The sequence below is a fragment of the Malus sylvestris genome, chromosome 7 (genome assembly GCF_916048215.2).
Source record: "Malus sylvestris chromosome 7, drMalSylv7.2, whole genome shotgun sequence".
Taxonomy (NCBI): Eukaryota; Viridiplantae; Streptophyta; class Magnoliopsida; order Rosales; family Rosaceae; genus Malus; species Malus sylvestris.
The window spans coordinates 34,288,914-34,314,080 of NC_062266.1; the positions used below are offsets into that span (position 1 = coordinate 34,288,914).

The window sequence follows — 25,167 nt, forward strand, 5'->3', positions numbered from 1 at the left end:
ATATTTTAATTAACAGTACAAGGCTATATTTGTTTCCATCTCTAACCGAGGGCCAAAGGGCCAGATGACTCGTTTTAGCTCTGTCACAAAAAATCATTTCTAACCGATGGACAAGGGCTATAGTAAAAAGTGGGCTGTGACCAAATATTGAAAGCCCTAAAGTGGGCTGAAAGAAAGAAAAAAAAAACAAAAAGGAAACTAGGCTGGGCAAGTGGAAAAGAAAAAATTAAAAAAAATCAAAATGGACTAGCCAACGGGCTGGCTAAAGATGGCCAGCCGGTTCGCCCTCTGGCTCGTTCAGATTTTGTGGGGCCCACGAGCTATCTGGCCTAGCCTTTGGTTGGAGACGATTTTCGGGCTATTTTTTGCCCTCTGGACCCTTCAGTTAGAGATGACCATACATTCTCAATATGGTTTGCATCTGGAGACTATTCCAAGTCCTGGGACTTGAGCACAAATGCTTGGTATTACTTAGAGTGAGGTGATCATATTTAAACCAATTCCCAATATGGTTTGCATCTGGAGACTTCAATTAGAGATGGCCTTACATTCCCAATATGGTTTGCATATGGAGACTACAGTTTCCAAGTCCTGGGACATGAGCACAAGCATGTTTGCATCTGGAGACTACAGTTTCCAAGTCCTGGGACATGAGCACAAATGCTTGGTATTAGTTAGAGTGAGGTAATCATATTTAAACCTCTTGGTTTTCTATCCCACCACTGATATGAAATTTTAACACTCCCCCTCACATGTAACCCCATTTAGATACCACGTTGGATTTTTAGATCGCTGGGCCAAGCCCCACTCTAACGACACCGATATTGTCCCCAACTTTATCACTTGCACAATCCGTCAAATGTGAAATTTTATTACAAAATACCTCGATATTAATTAGAATGAGATAATCATATTTAAACCCCTTGATTTTCTTTCTCATATCAATGGGACTAACAGTTTTAACATGTTTGCTGGAGACTGGAACTTCGGTGAAACAGTTCGATGCCCAATCGAGCAGTTCTTCTCCGTAGAAGTTACCTTTCCCGAGGGGCTTGATGGACATTGACGAGATTCCTTGCCCAGCATGACCGTCACTCGATGACGCGTAGGTCCACATTGTCCCTTTGATAATGAACAACATGCAATCGAGTGGATCTCCCATTCGAAAAACGAAGGTGTTGTCACTGTACTTCACTGGCTTCAGATAGTCGCATATCAACGTCAACACTTTTTCATCCCTATCCTTAAGCATATTTACATATACAATAACACATGAGCGCGCAGACGTATATCATCAGAAAGACATTGCAGTGAAAATGGATGGCATTAATAGATGGAGAGAGATCGGGTTTTGAAGAACATACTTTTCTAAGGGCTGGTTTGGTATTGCTTATGCTTTGAAAAAAAACTGTTTTTGTTGTGCTGTGAGAATAAGCAGCTATGAAATAAAGCAGCAGAGTGTTTGGTAAACTTTTTTGTAAAAGTGCTTTTGAAAAAAAAAAAAAGAGTATTATAATGCTTGGTAAACTTTTATGTAAAACAGATGTGAAAAAAAGTCGGTTTTTCAAAGCTGGGTTTTGCAGCTTTGTGTTTTTGGCTTTTTTTTCGTCCAAAACTGTGAAAAAAAAACTGAAGCTGAATATTTACCAAACACAAAAAAACTCCTAGCTTTTTTTTATACCCATTTTTTTCAGAATCACTTCAGTACCAAACCAGGCCTAAGTGTATCCATGAAAAGAAAGCGTTTTAAAGATCTTTTGCTTTGCCAAGAAAGAGTAAGGAAGGGGTTGTGGACTTCGGCATCTGGGTATTTTTTTCAATGCTCTCTATGCTATTCATGATATCGTTCTTGATATCATCAGGGGATTTGTTGTGAAACATTGTTCAACTGTCAACTTTCAGTTTTATCACGTCCTGGAACCGAATAGTATAGATGCACTGTGAATGAATTATTGATTAATTATTGAGGGCTTCAGGGTGACCCACCAACATGGAAAATAACCATTTGTTTCATTTGATATGGAAATAGATATCCCTGAATTATTTTCTTCTAATCTACTAAATCAGAGAATCTGTGCCGTTGAAATTTGATTCAACGACTGAAGTTATTATAACTTTTAAAGTGAGCCCTTATTTGTAACCGTTGGATAAAATTTCAATGGTACAGATTCTCTAATTTGATGAATTAGGAGGAAAGAGATCCAAAGATGATCCCTTTCCTTTGATTATGTCATGTTAAAATCCCTTTTCAAACGAACCAGGATCCTCTCCTGCGCAGTTCCCTAGGGATCCTAGGAATCCCGTAATCTTGTCCGTTCATTTTATATCGTGCGGTCAGTTTTCATCACGTACTATTCATATTTGAATTTTAAAATTTAAATTTTAAATGATTTCTGACCGCACGATATACGATGAACATACATGATTGCGGAATCCTTAAGATCCTAGGGAATTCCTCAGGAGAGGATGCTGGTTCTTTTCGGACATCTAACCGTCTTTGATCAAAGTTTGGTCTTTTTTTTTTGCTTTGTTTGTAGTCCCTTCCTGGGGCTAGTGCTTTTTAGCCTTCTTTGTTGTTCTCGGCTGGATTTTACCCTTTTTAATATATTCCCCTTTTTGACCTTAAAAACGACACACGTGGCATGCATGTGTGGAACTCACAAGACTAATTATTTTCTGAATTTGGATCCTCTGCATGTTTTTTTCCCCTGCAACACTATACAAGGATTTTAATCCTAGCCACTGTTGGCTCTCAATTATGCCACGTAATTTAGTTTTAATTTTATCGGACATGGATCCTCTTTGGATCCAATTGACCTAATTCTAGGAATTAATGAATCCGTTTCCAGTGCCCATTGTAGAGCTGAGGCGACGGCATGTGAAGGTTCCCCCGTGTGTGGGTTTTTCAGTGACTTACGGAGAGAAAGAAGAAGAAAGCGCGTGGGAGGTAGAGTGGTCCAAGGTCGGGGATCAAGTGTGGCGAGGTGGCAGTGGAGATGAAGCTGGGGAATGAAATGTCCGAATTGATTTTTTTTTTAATTTTATAAAATTTTTATTAGTTTTTTTTTTCTAATTTCTTTTGGATTTTTTATTAATTTTTTACATTTTATTAAATTTTTATTTTTTATATTAATTTTATAACATAACTGACGTCACCATGACATCAGCCTTGCATCAGCTCGCCTTAGGCTCTCAGGCTATGGATTCCTGCCTCCCCTCTCACTTGGGCCTCCCCGAGGCCAATCGCCCGCATGGGCTGGGGCAAGGGAGGGAGGCTATTGGGTGTTTTTGGTTGCCTGTCCACCGGGCTAAAGCCACCGGTGGAGTTGCTCTTATGGTGCAAAAATCCTTGCAACTAATGGTTGTGTGATTTTCTTTGTGCGTTGCATTATTTTTTCAGGATTTGAAGAATTTGAGAACACAATTGTACTCAGCAGCAGAGTACTTTGAACTGTCATACACAAATGATGACCAGAAACAAATGTAAGTTGTTTGGGTTCCTTGCAGTCAGGGTTTTGTTGCTATAAAGATCTTTTCTTTGTCCAACTATGCCTAACCCAACTCTTTCTAATTTAAATACATTCCTTTTGTCACGCATTGTACTTGATAGAGCAGATGAAAAATGAATTATATATGCTCCTTCATTATTATAAAAAAAAACTCCATCTTACCCTTGGCTGTGTGACCCCCATTTGTTTACTTATATGTTCTACTGTTTCTTCGTCAAATTAATCACAATAGATTATTACATCATCGTCGTAAAGATTATATACCTTCTTTATTATTTTAATTTCTACATACACATTTGTTTTTTTACTGTTTTTGTTGCTATAAGTGATTTATTTGAATGTCTCAACTCTGTTTAATTAGTATCCCTGAATATTTGATGTATGACTGAAGTTCGAAAAAATGGGTTGGTTTGAATGCACTCATTTTAGTCTTATTGCATTTGATAGAACAGATGAAAATAGAGGGAAACAAAAATTTAATTCGCACCTTCAGGATCACAAATGAACTCTTATCTCAGTTTTACTTATATATCCCCTTTTTGTTTTCTTATATGTTCGCACTAACAACTCCTCTTTTTTTTTCAAAATTTGTAGGAACTAGCTGAAACCATAAACCTCAACATAATGAAGGTGAAGATGAGCCGGAAACAGTGAAGTAGGAAAATCTAGATTCTATTACATGTTCATAGTTTATCTAAATATTTCGAATAATGAGCATTTATCTTTTGATCATTGTAATGTGTTGCTGATTTACATTCTCAAACACCAGACGTGTAAATATTGATTTATATAACTTATTTATATATTAATAGTATTGTCTTAAACGGTATTCTTAAAACCCGCAACAAAGCGCGGCGCGGGCATTCATACCTGTACAAACTAATTGTCTCCAACAATATAATCATCAAAACATCACCAATCCTTAATAGAAATACTAATGTGGCTAACACGTACAACTTATTGAAACGTCGAAACATACCATTATCAACCAGTTTGGTTTTGAGTCCAATGCTAGCTATAGAGCAAGAGTTGCCCAGAGTTCTTGGCCATAATTGAGAACGTTTCTGCAGCTGCTAATTGATTGGTGAAGCTGACAAGCTCTCGCCATTAGTGCCCGCTACTGTCGGGGGGTGTGCTAGACGACATCGTGAGCGTCATGGGTCTTCTTGCGCGTCTGGTGCTGCCTCTTTGTAACCATATCACCAAACCAATCATCAAGATCCAAATTTACAAATTTAGCTGAGAAAAAAATGATAAAATGAGAGAAAACTACACTGGGAGAGAGTTCACACCAACCTGCGGCGGCGCAGTTGCAGTTGCAGCGACAAATGCAAGCAGGATGAAGCTAACGATAGAAACACAAATTGCAAACACGTTTTCCCACACATAGGTACTTGTCATGAGATTCGTGCCAAAATTACTGCAACAAGATCAAAGATCAAGTAAATATATATGTGGGAAACGAAATTATCGATTGACTTTATAAACAATGTTGCGGAACTACTTGAAAGTGTTGATTGTCATACAAACCTTATATTTCGCAGCCCCCACCAAAAACAGTAAAAGAACTTTGTTAAAAAATTTACATTTCCCACGATGCCAGTCTTTAGGGCATCAAGATATATTCCAAAATTAAAAGGCACAGAAGAGACACCGTCTGAAATATCTGTTGAGCAATGCTTGTTTAAAAATGTGATATTCCTCGAAGCAATAGTTTGACGGTCACAGTAGAAAGCGTCTATACAGCTTTTGGGATCTGTACTATGATTTACACAAGCAGAGTGCCAGCATAAAATCTCTCGTTGAATAGAAAAAAAATACCAAAGGGTATAGAATATCAGAGTTCTTGAGGAAGAGAGAGAAAAAGTATTTCTTAGTGATTAAGAAAACTGTTATATTTCACATTACTTCAGTAGAATAAACAGTTACATATATATAGCCTTTGGCTATTCACTCCTAACAAACTCACTCACTAATTACATGTGTAACAAACTTATATTAAACTAATAGAATCAATTCTAGTTATAATGTGACATCTTCATCTTTACACCCCCTCAAGCCAAACTTGGAACGAGAAAGAGTACCAAGAGAGAGCTTGGACTGCAGAAACTGAAACCGAGATTTAGATAAGGATTTGGTGTGAATGTCTACAATTTGGTCTTGACTACACACATACTGCACTCTGACTAAATTGGCAAGAACCAATTCCCGAATGTAATGGTAATCGATCTCCACATGTTTGGTGCGAGCATGGAAGATAGGATTAGAGGCAAGAGATATAGCAGAGATGTTATCACACCAGAGAGTTGGGGTGGCAGATAAGGAGAAGCCAAAATCGTTCAACACCTTGCAGACCCAAGTAAGTTCGGCTGCTGTGTGAGCCAAGGACCTATATTCTGCCTCAGTAGATGAACGAGCCACTGTGGTTTGTTTCTTAGCACACCAGCTAGTCAAGTTAGAACCCAAAAATACACAGAAACCACTAGTGGACCGTCGATCAAAGGGGCAGCCTGCCCAATCTGCATCCGAGTAGGCAGAGAGATGTAAAGGACCCTGGTTGAACAAAAGACCGTGAGAAACAGTACCTTTGAGAAATCTAAGAATCCGCTTTGCTGCCTGCATATGAGTGACTGTGGGAGCATGCATAAACTGACACACTTGGTTGACAGCAAAGGAAATATCGGGTCGAGTCCAGGTGAGATATTGTAAGGCACCCACAATAGATCGATATTCAGTAGGATTTGGTAACAAGACACCACTGTGATCTAATTTGGAGGAACTGAGGGGAGTGGAACAGGGTTTAGCTCCAGCCATGTTGGTCTTGTGCAACAGATCAATGAGATACTTGCCTTGATGCAAAAAGAGACTGGTGGTAGTTCGGTGGACTTCCAAACCCAAAAAATAGTGCAGGGGTCCTAAGTCTTTGACAGGAAATAATGTGCTGAGCTGTTGAATAACACGTTGGCAGAGAGAAACATTAGGACCACTGATGAGTATATCATCAACATAAACAAGCACAATAACCAAGGATGGAACTTGAAGAACAAACAGAGATGCATCGGAAGAAGATTGAGTAAATCCAAGAGAGTGAAGAGCCTGAAACAACTTGTCAAACCAGGCCCGGGGTGCTTGCTTGAGCCCATATAAAGATTTCTTGAGCTTACAGACATGATGAGGAAGAGACGGATCTTGAAAACCGGGAGGTTGAACCATAAACACATCTTCTTTCAAATCCCCATGAAGAAAAACATTGCTAATATCTAACTGATGCAGAAACCAGTTGAATTGAACAGCAAAGGTCAGTAAGATGCGGATGGTAACAGTTTAGCAACTGGACTGAAGGTTTCGTGATAATCCAAGCCTTCCTGTTGGTGAAAGCCTTTGGCTACAAGCCGGGCTTTGTACCGTTCAATAGAGCCATAAGGATTCGTTTTAAGACGAAAGACCCATTTACAGCCAACAACATTCTGAGAAGAGGTTGGAGGCACAAGAACCCAAGTGCCTGTGGACTGAAGAGCATTAAATTCATTCTGCATTGCCAGTCTCCAATCTGCAGATTTGGAAGCTTGCAAATATGTAGTGGGAATCACTTCAATGGAAGAAGGAAGAGGATGATTAGTGACATTGAAAGCCTTGGGTTTAGAAATACCATTTTTGGACCGTGTGAGCATGGGATGGACATTGGTAACTTGCTGCAGGGTGGATGGTTGCTGCAGGGTGGATGGTGGGTTCAGAGAGGGAGAAGGTTGTTGGGTCGAGGGGGTGGTATTGAAATAGAGGAGGACGATGCAGAACAAATGGGAGTGGTGGTGGAATGACAGGTTGGAGTTGGTAAGAATTTAGAAAAGACTAAATCAAAAGGCGTAGAAGAAGAAGAAGGATCAGAGATCACAGAATGTGAACGATCAAAAAAGGGAAATGAAGTTTCATGAAAGATGACATGTCTGGAAATGTAAACCCGTTGAGTTTGAGGATCCAAACACCGATATCCCTTGTGTTGAAGACTGTATCCCAAAAAGACACATTTGGTACTTTTGCCATCAAGTTTCGATGACACATAAGGCTTTAACCAAGGAAAGCATAAGCAACCAAAAACCTTGAGTCTCGAGTAATCGGGAACAGTGTGGAATAATAACTCCCAAGGGGATTGGGAAAGCTTAGAAATGGGTAATCTGTTGATAAGATATAAGGCAGTAGTGAAAGCTTCAACCCAGTATTGATGAGGAACATGGGATTGCACTAGAAGAGTTCTAGCTGTCTTAACTAGATGACGATGTTTGCGTTCAACACAACCATTCTGCTCCGGTGTATGTGGACAACTCAATTGATGAAGAATACCATGAGTATGCAGATAAGATGTAAAGGAAGAACTAACAAACTCACCCCCTGAATCAGAACGAACAGTTTTGATTTTATTGCCAGTCAAGTTTTCTACATAGTTTTTGAAGATTACAAATGTAGAATACACTTGAGATTTGACTTTCAAAGGAAAAAGCCAACTATACTTGCTAAAGTCATCAACAATAAGGAGATAGTATCTAAAACCACTGACAGAGGTTACCGGAGCAGGACCCCACAAGTCACAATGTAACAATTCTAGGCTATGAGTACTGGAAGAAAGAGAAGAACTAAAAGGTAACTTGTGATTCTTTGCTATGGCACAGTCAGAGCAAAAGAAATCCACAGTTGATGATCCTTTGATGGCCAGTGTATTGGTAGTGACTAATCTGCGAAATATAGCCGAAGAAGGATGACCAAGGCGACAATGCCAGAGCCTAAGAGGAGCTTGAATACTGACAAAAGCATGAGAGGAGCTGGAAGGTGATAAACCATTGGAAGATGAGCTGTGCAAAGAGTAGAATCCATCATTAACGGGACCCTGCAAAAGCATCTTCCTCGTAGAACGATCCTTTACCATAGACCCATCAGAATCAAGAGTCAATACACAATGATTATCCTTAACAAACTGATAAGCAGACAACAGATTATGCTTCATAGACAGAACATGAAGAACATTACGCAATGTAAAATCAGCATGTGCAGTGTGCAAGGAAGAAGAGCCAGTATGGTGAATGGACAGACCTTTACCATCACCAATATATACTTTGTCCTCTCCAGTGTATGGTGTAGGGGAGTTGATGGTGGCAATATCATTTGTGATGTGACAAGTAGCGCCAGAATCAATAAGCCAGGAAGGCAATGGTTTGGAGCTGTAATGAGCACACATAGCCGCAAGTTTTGCAGGAGGAATTCTACCAGAAAGTTCAGGATTCATGCGATCAAAGCAGTCAAGAGCTTCATGACTGGAGGAGCCACAAATTTGACAACCAATGGAATGACCAGAAAAAGACGAGCCACGAGAACCGTGATTGGGACCGCGATGTGACGAGTTGCCACGAGAATTGCCCCGAGAACCACGATTGGAATGGAAGCGATTGTTGTTAAATTGAGATCCACGATTGGTGTTACGGCCACGATTCAAGTAGAATCGAGAGGAATTTGGCTGTGATTGATAATTCTGAGCAGCAAAAGCAAGAGTCGGTGGAGTGGGAAGTAGTGGTGCTTGGGACTGGACTGAAAAGGCTTGAAACGGTTCAGTAGTGGAAGAGAGCTTCTTGCGACGAGACATAGAGAGTTCTTTTGTAAGAAGAAGGCCATGTAATTCATCCAAGGAAGTAGACGAAAGACGAAGCATGAGTGAATCAATGAACGATTCGAACTCGTCGGGAAGCCCAGCCAGTGTTGCCGCTATGAGATCTCGATCAGAAATCGGTGCACCAGCAGCCGAGAGAGAATCAGAGATTTCTTTCACTTGTTGCAGATAATCGGACATAGATTGAGATCATTTCTGTATGGCCTGAAGAAGAGATCGGAGCTGGTGGATGTGAGCATCAGAAACACCACCAAAACGGTGTTCAAGCTTGAGCCATAGATCTCGAGAAGAAGAGACACCGACTGTAAAGGGAATCACATCTTCAGATAATGTGGAATTCAACCAGATCAGAAGATTCTGATCTTTCTCATACCAGATCTCAAAGGCAGGATTAACAGATCGATCCGAGAGTAGAGGCGGTGGACACAACTCTGTGCCATCAATGATGCCAAGAAGCTTGTAACGACGCAAGATTGGTGCAAACAGTGCACGCCATGGCAGATAATTGGATCGCTTCAACTTGATAGGAACCATGCTTCCAATGTTCTGAATGGTCAGAGAAGCATACGAATTCAACGAATTTGAGAAATTAGGGTTTTGAGAAGAGAAATTTGGGACTGGTTCAGACGGAGATGATGAATCAGAGGGAGAAGCCATGACAACAGAGGTGAAAGTCGTGAAGAACAGTCACTGAATCAGAGATGCGAAGCGAAGAATCAGAGATGCGAAGCGAAGACGATGAGGATCTAAGCGGCCGTGAGGCAAACGGCGATGGATACCATATAGAATATCAGAGTTCTTGAGGAAGAGAGAGAAAAAGTATTTCTTAGTGATTAAGAAAACTGTTATATTTCACATTACTTCAGTAGAATAAACAGTTACATATATATAGCCTTTGGCTATTCACTCCTAACAAACTCACTCACTAATTACATGTGTAACAAACTTATATTAAACTAATAGAATCAATTCTAGTTATAATGTGACATCTTCATCTTTAAAGGGCTCCAAATACCTAAAAATAATACATGAATTAACAATTGATAGAGCAAATAAAAAATAACAACCGATCAATAACTTATGAATATGATTAATTGATTGATGAAACAAAAACTGAAATCGTTGCTTGTATTAGTAACAATGTGGGAAAGATGATGGCGGTGAATTTTAATTAATTAATTTTATTGGGAATTCTGAATTAATTCAAAAGTTGTCTTGTATCTAAAGCATAGGAATATGATGTAATATTAGTGGGGGACACTGTTTTCTTCCGATTGGGTTCAAATCTCTGGTAGAGTTTTATCGAGACCCAAATAAATGCACTCCTATCCATTCTTGTAGTTATTCATTTCATTATTCACTAACGCTTGTGGCAATTTGTTCTTTTATAGTTTAAATTTTATTATTTTTTGTTTTTTTATTATTTTATTTGAAACAAACTTAATTTACCGTTTATGTTCATTAGTATGTTTATTACTTTCCAAATTATAGGGAATTGTTGACAAGCCCCCAAGGACATGGAAATTTTGAAGTTTGGATTTTTTTTTGGGAGTTTTAACGAAAAGCCCGCGGTACTGTTCACTTTAAAGAAAAATCATATTTTTACACTAAAAAATCAATCCTGGTACTATTCACTTTAGTCTTTATTTTGTTCTTATCGTTAAAACTCAAAGTTTTCAAGCTTTTTTCATTAGTTTTTTTTTTAATATCAACCAAGTAATTTTGCTATCAATTCAATTAATTAAGTATCCAAACATACGTATATACATACGTCAGCACACTATATCATGTAGATTTGCGTTTGTGGTGTGTGAACGGCTTAACAGCTACATTATTATTAATTTTTTATTTTATAAATATATACCAGTATCATTTGCATGTTTGTTGTCGAGCAAGTGTTATACAAATGAAAGATTACTCGTGAGAAATTTATCGAGCCTTATTATTTTAAAAGTTTTGAGAAGAAGTCGTAACAAAGTTTTCATATGTAATTGTCATTATTTCATGACGTGGAAGAGTTTGACATGACACATCAATTTTAGGGAAAATGTTGTGGTACGGTCTGATCCCAGGTTTTTGTTTTTTTTTTTTGGTGAACTCTAATCCCAGTTTGACACCCACAACGAGGTTGAATAAGAAAGTATGCATTTTTCCTAATAAATTATATTTTGTTGGAAATTATACTTAATTAGCCTCTTGACCCACGCATAAGCGTATGCAATTGGTCTTTTTGTATTAGTGTCACATCCTAGCTTGGGCTTCCACTACATTATGGGCTCAATTTCGTTGTAGCACGATATTGTCTGTTTTAGGTCCCGACCACGTCCTCACGGTTTTATTTATGGGAACTCAGACGAGAACTTCCCAGTGGGTCACCTATCCTGGGATTGCTCTAGCGTGAACTCGTTTAACTTCGGAGTTCCGATGGAACCCGAAGCCAGTGAGCTTCCAAAAGGCCTTGTGCTAGGTAGAGATGAAAATATACATATAAGGCTTACAAGATCCACACCCCTGGGCGATGTGAGATCTTACAATCCACCCCCCTTAGGGGCCCGACATCCTCTTCGGCACACTTCCGGCCAGGGATTGACTCTTATACATCATTGTCACATCCTGGCTCGGCCCCTCACCACATCCTGGGCTCGATTATGTCTTAGCACGATATTGTCCGCTTTGGGTCCCGACCACGCCCTCACGATTTTGTTTCTGGGAAGTTACACGAGAAATTCTCAGTGGATCACCCATCATGGGATTGCTCTCGCGCGAACTCGCTTAACTTCGGAGTTCCAATGGAACCCGAAGCTAGTGAACTCCCAAAATGCCTCTTGCTAGGTAGAGATAAGAATATACATATAAGGCTTACAAGATCCACACCCCTGTGCGATGTGAGATCTTACAATTAGATTATGTCTTTTAAATTTTAAATTTAAATAACAAATTTATATTTTTATTAAAAATTATTCAAAAAAAAAGAAGCAAAAGTATGAAACCACTCACTAACGTGGGGAGTATATGGTTTTTTATTTTTTAAAGTTTACAAATTTAAACACATTGAAAATTAAAATGCGGTGAATTTTCATTTGGTTCAATTTGTAATTTTTTAAATTCTTAAAAGGGCAATTTATGATATTTTGAATGTTTCACCATTTTAGGGTACTCACTTTATATAATGATGAATAATTTAAATAACTAATATATATTTTTATTAAAAATTATTAAAAAAAATGAAGCAAAAGTATGTAACCACCCACTCACGTGGGAGTATATGTTTTTTTATTTTCTAAAGTTTAAAATTTAAAATTTATTAAAAATTAAAATGTGATGAATTACTTAAACTCCATTTGGTTCAATTGTAATTTTCTTTAATTCTTGAAGGGCATTTTATGGTATTTCGAATGCTTCACCTATTTGCGCTTCTCACTTTATATATAATAAATAGATGGAAAGCAATAATAACTAAAACAAGTAAATTAAATAAAAATAAATAAAACAGCAAAACAATAAATAATACTAGCATATGCTTGTGTGTGTAAATATTAAAGAGTGAAAAAAGAAAAAAATATATATGAAGAAGAGGGAAGTTGGAAAGAAATGTGAGAGAGAGAAAGAGAGAGATAATTAGTTTTAGGGAAGTGTTATTGACATTCCAAAAATCTCATTCTACACACAAATGTATTTTTCTTTCCTAATATAGAAAGTCTAGAGTGTAGAATAAGATTTTTGGAGTACTAATAACAATTCTCTAATTTTATGATGAAACCTTAATATTTTTTCACGGTATTCTATCTAGCTTTATTTAGAGTGGTTCTGTTTATACTTAATTTGTGTCTCTAGACACGGAATTTCTCGATAAGTTGTGAACTTGAGATGAAACTTACTGATAAAAATGTAGAGATAAAAGTAGACCATGGCTTTGAACGATATTCTAATATTCCTGATTTTTTTGAAATCTCGGCGAATTCTGTATATCCTTGGTAGATATTGAGCAAGCAGACAACAACTAATAATAAGATTAAGCAGTCCAAAAGATCCAGAGCCCCATATTTTGTAAAAAGCAACTCCCATTAGCAGCTGTATCAGAGAAAATAAATATAATTAAAAATGCGTTAAGTATCTCTAAAAATTGTTTAATTAACAAGCTATATTTATGTATGTGTGTATATTTATGCATGTATGTATTTATGTATGTACGTACACAGATTTATGTCATTTCTCTTACTTGTGGGATAGGAAGAAGAGCCAAAACGTCAATACTGACGGGGGTGATAAATACTGCCACTACTGTATGTACTAGATATTTGAAAACTTGTGGCCTATGCCTCCTAACTTCTTCAAAAAGCACACGGAGTTGATATAGCAAATGCACCAGGGCAATGAAATCCGAGAGTAATCGGAAAATAAGAGAAACGGTCCCCAACTTTTTGTCCATGCCAAGGCACTTATTATCCTGATCGATGATTGGAATGTATAAGAACAAAGGATCCAGTGTCACAGCCACCACAAATGATATTGTAACAAACTTGTACCACAATGACTCCGCTTCACTGCAGAAAGATACAACAAATTAACAACACAATCAGAATCATAATGATGAAGCTACAACATACGACCAGCTTCGTAGAAGAGATTCCACTGCTATTCATGGAGTGGGATAGCACAACCACAGTACAATCGTAATTCTCGAATAATCTCCAAGTATTGATCACATGGTGATTGCCATATACTATAGTTAATACATGACACTGTATTGGTAAACAGTGTTTAAAAATTCTTTGATATGGTCGATATCGGAAAAATAAGAGAAAGATATGAAAATGGGATGAAGTATAAAAACTTCACCTCATATTAGATAAGCCTTAAATTTCTACTAAAATTGACAGATTTTATCGGTTAATTATTAGAGAAACTCTTATATTTCGTCTAAAATATTATTTGACATTTCCTAAAATTTCATTTTTAAATGTCTATTGAAAACAACCGATCAATATATCACTTGACATTACCACAAATTTATATATCAATATTTTCATTGATATCGACATTTTAAATACTGTTGTTATGATCAATCCCGCTCCATCAACCATGAAGAGAGATCCCTCTTAATTAGGGACTTCCATATATTCTATTTTAGAAAGAAAAAAAATGCAGTACTAATATTGTAAAGAAAAAAAAATATTGTAAAGAAGTACTAACCGCTTAACTGTTCGCTTTAAGGCAGCCTGCAGTTCTGAAAAGAGTGCTCCTGCGACAGCTTCTACGGCCCCGTCCTCCATCCGTCAGTATGGAGAAGATCGAGTACTCCAAAGCCCTGTAGAAACCCTACTAATAACCTGACAGTGGACTATAAATTGTGGTTATGTGGTTGGTTTGTGTTGGGGTGGGGGTGGTTGGGGGAGAGAGAGCGTGTGGAGCGAAGCTGGCCTAATGGCAAACAGCTCATTTCTCTAAATATAACCCAAATCTTAAACACAAACAACTGAGTTTAAATTGTACTGTGTACCTGTGAACTATTTTAAAGTTTCAGGAGGACAAGTTGGTAGGAAAGAAAGAGTACAAATCCTCTCCGGATCTAAAAAAAGGGAGCTTCGGGATCAAATAATCCGGATCGTTGAAATTTGATCCAACGGTTACAATTATTATAACTTTAGAGGGGCCTCCTGTTTGTAGTCGTTTGATGAAATTTCAATGGCTCGGATCATTTGATCCCTAGGCTCTGTTTTTTAAGATCCGAAGAGGATCTGTACTCGGAAAGAAATCCTCACCAGATCTCTTCAATCAAAACTCGCGGATCAAGTGATTCAGGCCATTAAAATTTAACCGAACGGCTAAAAACAGAGACCCCTTTTAAAAGTTACAATAATTTTAGCTGCTGGATCAAATTTTAAGGCCCTGGATCACTTGATCCTTGGGCTTTGATGAAAGAAATCCGGAGATGATCTCTTTCCAAGTTGTTAGACCGGAAAGGCTGCAGGTCAAAATATTGGGATTCATAATTTAATTTTCAAATTAATCTCAATTTACTATCCTAAAATTTCTTGATTTTTAACATTTCATACATGAATTTTTTTTCATCCTAAGACCATCTCCAACCGAAGAGTCCAGTGGACCAGAGGGTCGAAAATAACCCGAAAACAGTCTCCAACCGAGGGTTAGGCCAGAGGTCTTTGGAATCTAATAGGGCCTCACGGAAACTGAAAATGCTGGAGGGCTGGCCATTTTTTAAATTCCATTTTTTTCCTATAACTTCTATTTCACAAAATTTGTTTCATATTTTTTTTTAATTCTTTTTTTTTTCCTATAACTTCCTAAGTCATTATACAACATTAAATTAAATTAAGTAACATGAAACAACTTAAACAATATAAAACAACATTAAATAACATTAACCAACATAAAAATTATACAACATAAAAAAAACATTTAACAACATGAAACTTAAACAACATTTAAGTTGTAGTTTTTAAATAATAAATTATGTTTGGCCTTTTGGCCCTCGGTTAGAGACGATTTTTTGTGACAGGGTTAAAACGAGCCATCTGGCCCTCGGTTGGAGAGGGGGCAAAAATGGTCTTGTACTGTTCATTAAAATATTAATATCTTGTAGGATCTTGAAGGGCAAGATGGCTAAAACGAGCCATCTGGCCAACCATCGGTTGGAGATGGCCTAATCTGGTACCTAAAGTCATAATTCTTAGATATTTTCATACATCTCTTAAGTTTTCCATAAAAATCTCTGTTACCTGATAATATGACGCCCATGTGAACAATACCTAGGAGCCATGTGGTTATTAAAAAATTAAAAATTAAAAAATTAATAAAAATAAAACAAAAAATTAAAAAATATGGGCTTTCCTATCTCACCACCACCCCCACCCAACCCTCCCTCCCTTCCTCAACCAGTCCCTTCTTTTTGCGTCGGCCGACTACCATTGTCACCATGCTTCCCCAAAATACCACAGAATCTCTCCTCTATAATTTAAATATCATCTTTTTAGACCAATAAAATTAAATAAAACACAAAAAAATTAATAAGAAAAACAAAAATACCCAGATTCCCAAAAACCCAGAAACCCGCATTGGAGAAGGAAACAACGGACTCCGATAACATCACAAACTCTTAACTTGACGGTCGGCGAAGGCGGATTTGAGGGTGCCGACCATCATCGGGTTCCGCGCCCAAATAAGAGTGGGGAAGAACGAGAGGGGGAAGAGAAAGAAAAATAGCAAAATAGAGAAGAGATGGCGTATCGCCAGTGGAATCATATGTCACCGATGGTCGTGGGTGGTTGCTGGTGTGGTCGGTGCTTGGCGTGGAGGGGAGCGATGTGTGCTTTCTGATTGTTTTGAACATTATGTTAGATTTGGGGGAGGTAATCGAGTTGTCGGGGCCGGCGGGATGTGACGTCAGCAGCGGCCATGGAGAGAGAGGGATGGAGGGTTGGGTGGGAGTGTGGGTAACGACGGTAGGGGAGGCCCAGACTTATTTTTTTTAATTTTTTTAATTTTTTTTTAATATTCACATGATATTAACACGTGGTATCCAATCATTGTTCATGAACTTCACGTGTGCATCATGTCATCAATTAACGGATGTTCTGACGGAAAACTTAACAGATATATGAAAGTGTTCCAAAATTATGATATTTGGTACCAAATTGGAACGAAAAAAACTTCATATAAGAATTTTCAGAGTAATAAACTGATATTAACCCTTAATTTTCTTGGACCTGGATTGTCTGCCCTCCCCATCCCATACCCTTCCTATCCTCCCTATTTTTGTGGTCACGGTTAAGCCATGTCAATATTTTATATTCCCATTGCTTTTTGTTTTATTATTTTTATAAAAAAAATCAATATAAAATATTAACGTGGTTTAATCGTGATCACATAAATGAGAGAGGATGGGATTATGGAGGGCAGACAATCTAGTTCCAATTTTCTTCTCCTGCTACCCCCAACAAAACGTCTTGTACGCATATAGCTAGCATGTGCCAATTATTATTTTTTATTTAAGTGTAAATTTTTTTTGTCACTATGTTTATAATTTAGGGTTAAACTCTGTTTACTACCCTCATGTTTCATGGTTTTTAACATTTAGTACATCAAGTTTTTTTCATCCCAGAGTCATATCTAAAGTGTTAATTTTGGGACAGTCTCATACATCCATTAGTCAAACTGTTAATTCTCCCGTTAAGTGATGACATGGTACCCAGGTGGACAATGATTGGGCGCCACGTGTCATTAAAAAATATTAAAATAATTAATTAAATAAAAGTTTAAAAAAAAAAACCATCCCTCCCCCAACCCAAAAGAAGAAGAAGAAGGAAAAAAAAAAACTGAATTTGCAATCTGAAACACTTCTTCTTCTTCCTCCTTCTGGGTTGTAGATTCGTTTTTTTTTTTCCTCTCCTTCTTCTTCTTCTTCTTCTTCTTCTTCTCCTGAATATTCGTTTTTTTTTCTTCTTCCTTCTTCTTTTTCTTCTTCTTCTCCTGTAGATTCGTTTTTTTTTCCTTCTTCTCCTACATATTTTTTTCCTTCTTCTTCTTCTTCAGGGTTGCAGATTCGTTTTTTTTTTTCTTCTCCTCCTTCCTTCTTCTTCTTCTTCCTACTTCTTCTTCTGGGTTGGGGAGGGGGTGGGATGGTTTTTTTTTTTGTTTTTACTTTTATTTAATTAATTAATTTAATATTTTTAATGACACGTGGCACCTAGTCATTGTCCACCTGGGCACCACGTCATCACTTAAAGGGAGAACTAACAATTTGACTAACAGATGTATGAGACTGTCCCAAAATTAACACTTTAGGTATGACTCTGAGATGAAAAAAACTTGATGTACTAAATGTTAAAAACCATGAAACATGAGGGTAGTAAACAGAGTTTAACCCTATAATTTAAATTTATTTTAGTCACTGGATTTTTAACTTAACCAATTTGATTACTATATTTTATAACATTTGAAATGTTTGTCACTTCAGCTAATTTTATGTTAAAAAAGGTTTTTCTATATTTTTTATTTCTTATTAATATATTAAAAATAACAAATGAAAGTAATCTAGTCTAACATCTAACTTAACAAAATTTATCTTTTGACAAAAAAAAATAGTCACCTAACGTGAGTTTTATTTTGAAATTTAAGTTAATTAATCAAAGAAAATTATTGTTTTAATTAAGAAAAAGAAAAAAATTGGTATTTTATTTAGTTTCACCATTTTTTTTCTCTCCTCGATAGACGAACTGAAGTGGGAGTGACATGCAATTTGTATTAGTATTTGATCAAGACTTTTAGACTTGAGACTTTAAGAAGAATTGAAAAATGATTTTGCATTCACACATGGGAAGTTGGCAACAACCGGATAGCCAACAAATCAATAAATAAATTAGTATTTAATCAAGACTTGAGACATGAGACTTGCATAAGGGGAAAAAAGGGAGAAAGGTTAAAAGAGAATCTCTAAAAAAATAAGCATTTCCAAGAACTCTTTGCCACCTAATGTTTTTAGTTTTATAATGTTAGTATGAGAATTAATGTAAAACTATGAGAGTTCATGGAGAGTTTCACCTTAAGAGTCTCCTTATCATTATAAAAAGTTAACTTTATCAAAGGTAAGACTCTCTATAGACTCTCTATCACCTCATATTTTTTGCACAATTTTTGTGCCAACACTATAAAAATTGTGTAAAAACATAATGTGGCGAAAAATCCATGAAGAGGAGAAATTTTTTATTGTGATCGGAATACGGGTAGTACACTACGTGTTTTTATATAAGTGGTGAGAAATTGTATATTTTAAGTTATTAACTTTTTTTTTTAGTACATCAATATTTTTACACTAACGGGTGGGGGAGTTCGGCTAAGCCACATAATGGGTCATCTAATTTTAACACATATATTTCATCATATCTATAGTGACACGTCGTGTATCACTCCGTGTTCTGGTCACGCTGAACAATCTCTCATTGTAATGTACTTGTTGTTTTACCAAACCAAATTATGCAAGCCTTAATAATTAAAAATGACCACGTTGGGAATCGGATAATACTAAATAACAACGGAATCAAATTCCCTCCTGAGCATAAGGTGGGGATCCTCCTGATCGGGCCATCTGGGCCATTGAAATTTGATCTAACAGCTACAAACAGGGGGAGTCTCCAAAAGTTATAATTATTGTAGCCGTTTGATTAATTTTCAATGGCTCGGATGACTTGGTCAGGAGGATCCCCACCCTATGCTCAGGAGGGGATCCGGTTCCAATAACAACCTTCATGTCAGAATTCTTTATTATATATAAAGTCAGGAGGCCTTTTTGGGATCACCGGCTTCACCAAAAAGTTTAGGACAAAAATACCCCTAAACAAAAAAATTTAAAAAAACTCAAAATAATGCATCAAATAATGCAAGGGTAATTTGGTAATTTTGTCATCATAAAAATATAATATAATATAAGTAGAAACAGAGAAAAGAAGAAAAAAATGAAAGGATGAGTGAAAGTTGATGGTGCCCACTTGAAAGGAAAAGGAAAATATAATAAAAAATAAGAAAAATCATGAAGATTGTGTTCAAAACATCTTAAGAGCGCATAGCGTCGGTAATAAAAAAGAAAATAATGAATTAAAAAATTATTGAAGCAATTCACGCATATAGATACATTTAAAATGTGTAAGTCGCGTATAGCGGACTGTGATTCAAAAAATACCTTTTGCACACACTTGTTTATTAAATATTATTTTTCTATTTTAAACACTAGCGCGTGTAGTCCTAGTTATAAAAAAAGTCTTTCGTACGCGCATAATAATGTGATTCAATTAGTTGTCAAATGATTTTTTTTAATAAACAATATTATCTACACTGGGGGGTTTCTTCTAGTATGGTCTAATATAATCCACTTGGTTCAATTTGACTTTCTTTTTGTCATAAAAAAAATTATAGAAGCAATTCAAGCATATAAATATATTTAAAACGTATAAATAGCGAATAGCACACCGTGATTCAAAAATATCACGCGCGTGCATGAATGCTAGTACAGATAAAACTGGCATTTGATGAAGACATCTAGCCTTTGATTTCAGAAAATATTCACCTGTAGACCTGTTTGGATTCCACTTAGCAACCACCATATATCCGGCCACAACATATAGGACAGGAGCATCAATAGATATGTATTATTATTGTTATAAAATGCAAGTTGTGAACATATGACAATTAATCACTAATCAGAACACGCGATCAACCAATTTATTATAACGGTTATAAAATGCAAGTTGCAGAAAAGATTAATTAAGATTTCACTGATAAAAAGTTAGAAGTCCAACCTCCCGTCATTGTCCGGGTTGGTTTCCTGGAACCCTCGATGAGCGGCACAGACGGCGGCAGGCATAGTATCTCCGCTGCATGATCGGACGAGGATGAGCACTGTACGTTGCCGAGACCGACAGCCATTTTTTGTTGACTTTTGAGCTGCTGCTTGGACTGGAGGACGACGAGTACTGTTTGCCTTCGTCTTCTTGCTTCATTTCATTCAGCTCTGCGTGTATTCTTCTTTTTTCTTTTTTCTTTTTTTCTTTAGGTTCCTTTATATTAATGAGTCAATTAGCCGCAGGTAGTATCATTGATATTCCTGTCCTATATGTTGTGGCTGGATATACGGTGGTTGCTAAGTGGAATCCAAACAGGTCTAGAAGTGAATATTTTCTGATAATCAAAGGCTTGATGTCTTCATCAAATGCCGGTTCTATCTGCATTTCTGACACGAAGGTTGTTATTTAGTATTAATTTCAGTCCGATTCTCGACTCGGTCATTTTTAATTTTTAAGGTTTGCATACTTGGTTAGGTAAAATGACATGTACATTATAAAAAGACTTGGGACTGAGAATATATAAATTAATCACTAATCAGAACACGCAAACAACTAATATATTGCTATCGTGAAAATGCAAGTTGCAAGAAGATTAGTTTAATTAAAATTCCGCTGATAAACAATTAAATGTTAAACCTCGCGTCAGTCAGTGTCGGTGATTTTAGTGTTGAGGTTGGTTTCCTGGATTCGTCGATGAGCGGCACACATTGCGGCTAATACTAGCTCCGCTGCATGATCGAACGAAGACGAGCATCGTACGTTTCTGAGACTGACTGCCATATTTGTTGACTTTTGAGCTGCTTGTTGACTTTTGAGCTGCTGCTTAGACTGGACGACAACAAGCAGCGGCGGAGTCAGGATCTCTAAATAATGGGCTCAAAATATCAAGCAAAAAAGTTTTATCGGACCATTTCCTCCAACACTTAGTAGCTGCCAATTTAGGCCAACGTATGCCGAAAGTTTATGCCAACATATGTCGACAACTATTATTATTTGTAGAGGCTTGTCGATAGTGGATCTAGGATATGGTGGAGTAATGTTGAAGATTTGCCAAAGCTTGTCAACTAAGGTATTTCATTGAGCATATGGTACGCATAATAGAGTCACACACAAGAAGAGAGAAAAATAAAACAAATATGATAGAAGAAAATAAAAGAAGTACGAGGAGGATGTTGTAACTTAATTTGCCTTATCTGTTTATAGAGGTCAAATACAATACACAAATAAACATACATAGAGTTTTTTAAGTTGTTGGGATCAAAGAAAACTAATGACCCCATGCTACTTCTGTCACCGACGACAAACACTTGCTTTCGTCTTCTTGCGTTATCTCATTCAGCTCTGCGTGTGTTTTTCCTTTTTCATATATGGGCTTCACCGTTGTCCCTTTGAAAAAAGGGTAACAACCTGTGAACTTAGGGCCCATTAAATGGTATGCAAAAGCTTAAACCCATACTGTTCAAAAGTGACCTGATTTTTAAAACGAAGGGCCCAAGCCTTGCTAGGTAACTATTCCACACACTCCCCGCCACACACCAAAGGATAGAAGAATTGGGGAAGAAAACTCAAACACAGTACCTCAAGTGTAGAGATAAAATAAATATTCTTAACCACTTGTACAAGTTTCTTGAGATAACGGACAAGATTCTTGAGCGAAATGATAAACAAACATATATTTTTGTAATTTTTCACACCTCTATTAATCTCGTGCATTGATTTTTTTATTTATTTTAAATTTAGGGTATCTTTAGTTTAATACTATGAAATTTCTTAGTTTTCAACATTTTATACATTAAGTTTTTTGTCTCATTGTGGTACGTAAAACGATAATTATGGGAAACATTTATATATTAGTTAAGTTTTTTGTTAAAACAGTCGTTAATCTGTGACGTGATGCCCACGTGAACAATTATTGGATGCTGCGTGTCAATTTGGGCCCACATAGATATTAAAAAAAATTAAATTTAAAATTCAAACCCAGCATCCACATCAGCATACACAACAAACCTAAAAAAACACAATCTCTCTACTGATTCCTCAAATGGCATGATTTTCCAGCTTCTATAGACAACAACAACAACAACAAAGCATTTTTCCACTAAGTGGGGTTGGCTATATGAATTCTAGAATGCCATTGCGCTCGGTCCTGTGCCACATCTTTCGTTAGATCCAAGTACTTCAAGTTATTTCTTAGAGTCTCTTCCAAAGTCTTTCTAGATCTTCATCTACCCCTTCGGTCCTGAACCTCTGTCACGGTAGTCATTCCTCTACCTATTCATTTCACATGTCTAAACGACCGTAACCGATTTTCTCTCATCTTTTCTTTAATTTCGACTACTGCTACTTTACCTCATATATCCTCATTCCTAATCTTATCATTTTTCCATTTCTCGTGTACCCACACATCCAATGAAGCATTTTCATCTCTGCTACACTCATTTTATGTACGTATTAATGCTCTACCGCCCAACATTCCGTGCTATAAAACATCGTTGGCCTTATTGTCGTCCTATAAAAAATTTCCCTTGAGCTTTAGTAGCATACGACGATCGCACAACACACTCGATGCACTCTTCCACTTCATCCATCCAACTTGTATTTTATGGCTAAGGTCTCTATCCATCTCTATGGTTGAGGTCTCAATCCATCTAGTTTGTATCATTTTCAGCTTCTATAGAGCCTTCCTTTTTTTTCTTTTCCCTTTCTCTATCTCACTCTAGCTCTTTAGTTTCCCACCAAAACCTTCAGATCTGATCGCAACCCAAGCCTCAAGACCCGACCCAATCCCAATAAAGAGCCAGATCCACTTCCATAAACGTCGAAATCTACCACCACCACTAGCAGCTGGACAAGATCCCTGAGACAGTATCGAGTCCTTTCTAAATCTTTCATCTCAAATTCCAACTTCAGGTGCGCGACAATTCTTGTGAGCTCTTAAGGAGTTCCGATGAGGTTCATGTCATCGACATATACTGCAACAATCGCAAAACCAGAATGTGGCTTCTTAATGAACACACAAGGGCATAGTTCGTTATTCACATATCCCTAACTAGTCAAATACTCACTCAGACGGTTATACCACATTCTTGCGGATTGCTTCAAATTGTAGAGTGAACGCCTCTACCGAATTAAGAGCGTGTTCCAAGGTTTGGAAATATTTGATTCAAATTATTGTGAAAGTATTACTTTCTAAAGCTTTTAGCTCTTGGAATTTATTTGTTCAACTAATTTGGTTGTTTTACTTCAACTAATTTGGTTTTTGTGGTTTGGTTAGTCATTTCATATAAAAATATATATCATTTAATAAAAAAAAAATTATGTGGTGTGAATTCAATAATATGTGAGGTGCTAATAAAAAATTCAAATAATTTTTTTTAATGGAATACAGAAGTTTAACAAATTATAAAATTGGAGGTGAAAATTATAGGTTCCTTACTATTGGAGGAAAAAATACCTGACCTTATACGTATAGACGAATACTTAAAAATGCATGACTAAAATTTGAGAAGAAATAACCTTACGATCCCTTTCGGATCTCTAACCCTTTTTAACCACTGTGTGGTCTTTTTCCTTGCTTTGTTTGTAACCTTTTTCTGGGGCTGCATTTATCCTTTTTTTCTAGATTCCTCTTTTAAGTGGGACTAGTTGGCTAATGAACGAATATTTTACTCAATCACTCTGATACTCACCATTTAATTTATCAATATTAAATGAATTTAAATATAGATACAGATATCAAAAATTGAAACTCAGTGAATGATAATAAATAGAGTGATAATCAATAACAACTTAAAAAGATAGCATTAGTGTTTTCCAACCGAATGTCAATTCCTATGTAGCATGACTTGAAATGGCAGCAGAGCAAGTTGCTATCAAATTTGACAGCAGCTTCAAATTTATTTTTAGTGAATAATGAATGCTTTTTATAATTTTTGTTATTATCTTTTGTTTTAAACATACTAGTTACAATTTTGAAAAGTAAATAATGCAATCATATATGTAACATCCCACATTGCCCAGGGGGAGTGGATCTTGTAAGCCTTATATGTATATTCTCATCTCTACCTAGCACGAGGCCTTTTAGGAGCTCACTGGCTTCGGGTTCCATCGGAACTCCAAAGTTCAGCGAGTTCGCGCGAGAGCAATCCCATGATGGGTGATCCACTGGGAAGTTCTTGTGTGAGTTCCCAGAAACAAAACTGTGAGGGCGTGGTCAGGGCCCAAAGCGGATAATATCGTGCTACGATGGAGTCGAGTCCGGGATGTGACAATTCGGATAGAAAACAAAATTTACAAAAAGATCAATGTGCAACATAAGCCACTTAGTACTACGGTCTAGTAATATTCCTCTTCACTTGTAAGTGAGAGGTCTTAGGTTCGATTCTCGCCAAAAGTAATTTTGAACCAAATATTGTTAGCTCATTATGAGGCTAAATCCACCCCCTCTCTTTAATATAAATAATATTGCTTGTTTGAAAAAAATGTGTCACATAAGCCTTCAAATTTAAATTTTGCGTTTAAAATTTAAAATCTCATTTGAAGATGGTAAGCAAAAATGACAAAACCCCAGGGCAACCAGTACTCATATCTATTTTTAATTCTCACACACCTCTCTTAGTTTTCGATTATCGAAGTAAATAAACTGAGA

The 25,167-nt window shown here is 36.8% G+C and overlaps 1 pseudogene; it reads right to left on the reverse strand.

The window, feature by feature from the left end:
- Window positions 1-14,435, reverse strand: part of LOC126630317 (cyclic nucleotide-gated ion channel 1-like) — a 37,847-nt pseudogene extending 23,412 nt beyond the window's left edge.
- Between the last annotated feature and the right edge of the window lie 10,732 nt (window positions 14,436-25,167).